Genomic DNA, 6,439 nt, shown 5'->3' with positions numbered 1-6,439 from the left:
CCCATGCTTTACTCCACATATCCTCAGTTATTACCATGTTTAGTTCCTTTTCCCAGCGTTCCTTTATATAATCTGTTGAAGATTTATTCATCGAAGTGAAAGCCTTGTATAGTCTACCCACGATGCCTTTGATGTTCTTTGAAGTGTAAGCATCAATAAATACCTCAATTATTTTAGAGGGCTCCGGAGAGTCATGACTCTTAACTTCCATTACAAAAAAATTACGGATCTGTAGGCACCGAAAAAAATCTCCTCTGTCCAGTTCATGAGTCCGACATATGTCCTCAAAGTCATTAAAGTGTCCATTTGTCACTATCCGACACAAAGAAGATATGCCCTGCCTAGCCATCCTTCTGTATCTGTGGTCCAGAGCTGCTGGGAGGAAGTGTGGGTCGTACGCAGGCCAGCACAACAGCTTCATCTCCCTATGGAGATTAAATCTCTTAACCACTTGTAACCACAGTTTCATTGAAAAAGAAACACACTGATTTTGGAGCTGAAATACTTCACTTATTCTGCTGAGGCATCCCAGTGCCGACTGTATAGGTATGTCCATTAAAGACAACTCAATCGCTTTCCATTTAGCTTCTTAAACTGGATTACACCAACACCACAGGGGCCTCAGCTGAGCTGACAAAAAGTAATCTTTAAGACAAGGCAGAGCCATGCCCCCCCTCTCCCCGGGCAGCTGTAATGTTGAATATCTAACCCTGGGCCTTTTATTATTCCAGATGAACCTAGACAGATGTCTATCCCATTCCCTAAACTGTTTCAGAGGCACTTCCACTGGAAGTGCTGTGAATAGGTATGACAATCTTGGGAGGATGTTCATTTTAATAGTCCTTATTCTGCTGCCGAGGTCGAGGGGTAGCACGCCCCATCTACCTAAATCATCATATATATTCCTATTAATCTGCTTATAATTAACATCATACAGCTGTGCCAGGTTCTTGGTTAAAAAGACACCTAAATACTTAATATGTGGTTGGAACCAGTTAAATGTGTACTTTTTTAACAGTTCTTGTGACGGGGTATAATTAAAGGATAATACTTGAGTTTTTTGAACATTAAGTACATAACCAGAGTATCTCCCATACATCCCCAGAATATTCATTAGTACTGGAACACCAGATTCAGGGTTTTCCAGTGTTACCAACACGTCATCTGCGTAAAGGCAGATTTTATTTTCAACCCCTCCCACAGGTATACCCTCCAGGGCAGTCTCCTCCCTAATAGCCTGAGCCAGTGGTTCGATAAACAGATTGAAAAGCGAAGGGCTAAGAGGGCACCCCTGTCTACATCCTCGTTGTAGCCTTATCTTACCTTGCTGTTGGAGAGGAGTAAAGGGTCCTTATACACTGTGTGAATGATTCACAGAATCCAAATCTAGACATAACTTGAAATAGGAAGTCCCAGCCGACTGAGTCAAAGGCCTTCTCAGCATCAAGGCTGAGAAGGACCGCACTCATTTGTTCTTTGGAGATGTGATCAATTACATGGAGGACTCTCCTTATGTTGTCATGTGTTTGTCTATTCCTTATAAAGCCTGTCTGGTCCTCTTCTATTAGGGAGGGCATTACTGTTTCTAATCTCTTGGTCAATATAGCTGCATATATTTTGTAATCTGTGTTTAGTACACTAATGGGTCTATAGTTTTTACAGTACATTTTATCTTTCCCCTCCTTTGGTATAACTGAAATAAACGCCTCGTTCCATGATGGTGGGAGGAACCCTTCCTTCATGGTGTAGTTGAAAGAGGCTTGTAATAAAGGAAGCAGTGGCTTTCTCATGCATTTATACCATTCTGCAGGGTATCCGTCACAGCCTGCAGAATTGTTAACTTTTAGGCCTGAAATTATACCATCTATTTCCTCTATAGAGATTTCTGATACAAGTTCTTCATTTTGAATTTTACCAATGTGGGGGAGGTCTAGTGAGTCTAAAAATGTTTGAATTGTTGGCCTGTCTGCCTTGTCTGGTTGTGTGTATAATGATTTGTAATATGTCTCAAAGGCTTTTTGGACACCCTCCAGTTTTGTGGTGACTTTGTTTGTTTGGGGGTTCTTAATTCTATGAATTGTAGTTTCAGCTTGCTGTTTTCTAAGTCTCCATGCGAGTAGTTTGGAGGCCTTAGGTCCTGCTTCATAGTACCTTTGCTTCAAATATTTAAGTTTTTTATCAATTTCCTCACTGAGGATTTTTTCAATCTCCTGCTTAACTGGCCTCATTTGCTCTAATGTAGATGAATCTTTGTTAATACTATGAACTTGCTCCAGACTCTTTAGTTTTTCCTGCAGATCTGACAGCCTTTTGACTTTACTCTTTTTTAACTCTGCTGACAAAGCTATTATTTTCCCTCTGAGGAAGGCTTTAGATGCATCCCAAAGTATAGCCGGATTGACCTCCCCATTATCATTAAATTCTAGATACGATTTTAATTCTGCAGTCATTCCTGTTTTAAATGAGTTCCTGTTCAGTAGACCTGTATTCATTCTCCATTGTGTGATTTTTGGCCTTCCATCCAACTGTAATTTCAGGTGGATGCTGGAATGGTCGGAAATGTCTCTGTGTCCAATTTGACAATCTTTCACTTTGTGACAATCTTTATTAAACATGAAGAAATAATCGATTCTTGAATAAATATTATGTCTTGCAGAATAAAAAGTGAATTCACTGTCAAATAGGTGTAAATACCGCCACATATCAATCAACCCTAATTCCTGCAATATTTTATTTATTTCTTTTTCTAAGGGATTCCTTCTTCTTGTTTTGTTAGTCGTGTCTAACTTTAGATTCAGAAGCATATTAAGATCCCCTGCACATATGAGGGTACCATATGTTTCTGTGGCAATCAAATTGAAAATTTTCCTGTAAAAAGCAATATCACTGCCTGGAGGAGCGTATATGTTACAGAGAGTGACTTTTTTATGTTCCAGTTTGCCCTTTACCAGAATAAATCTACCCTCCTTATCCTTGTGTTCTGAGACCAATTCAAAGCAAACCGAATTTGAAATTAATATTGCAACCCCTCTCTTTTTTCCTGCTCTATATGATGAGAAAAAGGAATTTCTAAAACCCATGTTCTTCAATTTAACATGCTCCACATTAGATAGGTGTGTTTCCTGCCAGAAAGCAACATTGATTTTCTCCCGCTTTAACTTAGCTATCAGTTTACTCCTTTTAATGGGATTGTTTATACCATTAACATTCAGCGACTGTATATTATAGTATTGCATATTCAATAAACATTCTGAGCATATATTCCTGTACCCATGAAAACCAAGTCCCAGACCTAAAATAACTCACAAAACAGGATAGAACATCCACAGAACTTATAATGAACACAACAGAAAAAAAAAACAGGGCTTCCAGTCCAGAGGGTTCCTTGTTACCTCTCTGTGTGGAGGGGGGAATGGCCACTAGGTGGGGCCCCCTCAGCAGTACTATGGAACAGGGTAGGTTGGGGGGGGGGGGGGGGGGGAAGCAATAACAAAAAAAAAGAGGGATGTGGTGGCTAATTTTTTGCATCGGCTCATAGTTATAACCCGGGTTATGTGGGAGGTCACACAAAACAGTGTTAGTGTTCGTGCAGGCCATGGTAAATAGAAATTAAACATTATGTTTTATGGTAGCAATGTGGGGTGGGGGGGGGGGGGGGGGGGGGGGGGGGTGTTACCTTCTCAAGCTCACAACAATAAAAGGCACAGCGAGTCATTACTCATCCATTACGGCATCCTCCCGGTCCTGCCTCTGGAAACCTTTGAGTCTCTCTCGTATGCTCTCCTGGTAGTCCTGCGCGTCCCCGGTGCGTCGCGGTCCCACTGTACTCCACGGCATAAGATTGTTAATACTATCCACAGTGATGTCCTTGGATCTGCGCCTCGGTATCGGTCCCACGGAGAGGCCCCGCTTTCTCTGGTCTGCCGCTGCTTCTTCGGCGCTGTTGAACGTGACCGTGCCTGAATCAAAATGCACGCGCATCCGAGTAAGAGGAGTTTGGAAACGGATCCCGTTTTCCTTGAGTACTCGCTTAATTGGCGTGTATTCCTTCCTCCTCTGCTGCACAGCCTCAGCATAGTCATGGTCGAAAAACACACGACTCTCCTGGACGTAGATGCTTTCCAAGTCGGCGACCTTGGCCTGGAGTGACTTTTGGTTATTCAGCAGCTGGATAAGCGCGTCTTTAACGCCGGTATCCCATGGCTCTCTTCCCGCTACGCTCCTCTCCACTTCCCCCAGTCGCTTGGCTACCTCCTCGACCTGGCCGGTTGCGGCTTTGATTTGCTGGTTGATTTCAGATCGTAGCTCGTCGAGTTGTACTTTCATGTCCTCTCTAAAACTGAGCCGAACTTGCAACAACTCTTTTTTCATTTCAGATTTAAGGTCCCGCATGCCTTCAGCTACGACCTCGCTCACCATTTTGCGAATGGAGTTAAGCGTGGCCGGGGAGTCCTCCATCCCGTCGCCATCTTCACTTGCACAAACATCACTCATGTCGCTGTCTTTTCGGGTTTCTGGTTCCTTATTTTTTCGAGTCCCGACTCTCCCTTTACTACTTTGTCCCCCACTCATCGTTGTTCTACTTTAAATCACTTTTCACCGAGTTGTAGACCTAAATTGCGGGGTTTTTATTTTAGCCGATGCAGGAGCTCTTTTCTACGCCGCCACGCTGGTTTCCGAGCCACCGGAAGTCCCCCACCAGCAAACTTCTGTGCAAATGCCTGAAGGGCCTGTCTCTTTTTAGCTCAATTTTTTTCCGCGCCTCCTTTCCGCTGAGTGCTGTTCTCCATTTTCGTGATCTTCTCTCTCTGTATGATTGACTGATTGACAGGAACTTTCAATGTAGGAACTTTATTTTTGTGTTGTTTCTGGCGCCCCCTCAGGACAAAGGTGGTATGACCACCACCTCCTCCTGTGATCTTGATCAAACTTTGACCAGTTTATATTGAATACTGAATAATACATGTTTTTATTCTGGAAAAAATCAGAAAAAGTGTGAACATTGTGGCTCACTGGAGGTCAGAGTTCATGTTCCAGTTTATTTAATTATAGTTTTTACCTACCAGGCAGCTCTGCTGATGGCTCGCTGTTCAACATCTCGACTTCAGAGTACGTGGTTTCAGTCGGTGAGGAAGTCAATGATAAAGTGTAAAATAAACTTTCATGATTCACTCAAACTCTGACAAAGAACATTCCCTGGAAAGCTCTGATTGTAATAGCAAAAACATAGATAGATAGATAGATAGATAGATAGATAGAGAGATAGATAGACAGATAGACAGACCCACCTGTGGCATTTCTATTTGATTTTATGAAGCTAGCATTAACGTACACCACATCAGCTTCAGCCATTCCACCGTTTTGACTAACTGTCAGTGAGGTTGCAAAAGAAGTTTAAGTTGTCATAGGATAAAACAAAAAAAGCAAAAAGCAACCTTCCTGTCTGAGATGCCAATGATAACACAAAATCTTTTGCAATAACATTTTACTTCCCATTTATTCAGAATAGAAAATACTAGAATCATTCTAAATATCTCAATATGATATATAATATAATATAATACAAATCTCCCCACGCTGACACAACAAATGATTTGTTTTCAAAGAACAGAAGAAGAATTCAGCGGTTAGAAGACAGTTAAATGGTCACATTCAGTGAAGTGTAACAATCCAGAGAACGCTCAGCTGCATGAAATCTCTTTTCAGTGCAGATGTGTCGCTGAGCTGAGCTGCTGTGGCTTGTTTATTAAGCTGGACTCTAAATGTTTCTGCTTTCCTTTGTCTTTATATTTACTCAAGTACTGTCAGACTGCCCTCTCACATAACTGCAGAGTTTCACTTTGTTAAAACTTTTTCTGTGTGGAGTTGGCAGCCATGTTGGTGTTGGTGACGTGTGTTGAGCATCATGACGTTGTTTCACACTAAAACAGATGATACCTCCTCAACAAACGTTCAGCAGACTTCATCGACTTGAACGATAATCTTTTTAATTCACAAACATCATATGTTTGCTTCATGGTACAATTCAAACAGGAGCAAAAGATTCTTTCTTTCTCCATCACCAGCATGCAAAGTTTTATAAAATAAGGTCCTGTGTGGCAAAATAACACATTGGGAATGAAAAAACTACAATAATATTATAATAATATGCAAAATCAGAGATGTGTTGTATGTTTTATTTATATTTATAAAAACATACAACACATCTCTGATTAAAATGCATTTATTCTTGACGTCTGGACCTTTCCAAGATGGCACAGAAGAAGAGTTACGAAACACGGTTTTAAAGAAGTAAGTAAAAGTAGAAAAAGGTCGTTCAGTGACAGTTAGAAAAAAAATGGACTGCTGAGCAGTTTCAAGGTGACATTAGCTGCCGCGACAAAATGAATGATTTTTAAATGTACATGTAAATATCATAAATCCCAAATTCTTTCTGTTG

The sequence above is a fragment of the Sparus aurata genome, unplaced genomic scaffold, assembly GCF_900880675.1.
Source record: "Sparus aurata unplaced genomic scaffold, fSpaAur1.1, whole genome shotgun sequence".
Classification (NCBI taxonomy): Eukaryota; Metazoa; Chordata; class Actinopteri; order Spariformes; family Sparidae; genus Sparus; species Sparus aurata.
The sequence above is the reverse complement of the archived record's forward strand: the minus strand, read 5'-3'. Positions refer to the sequence as shown.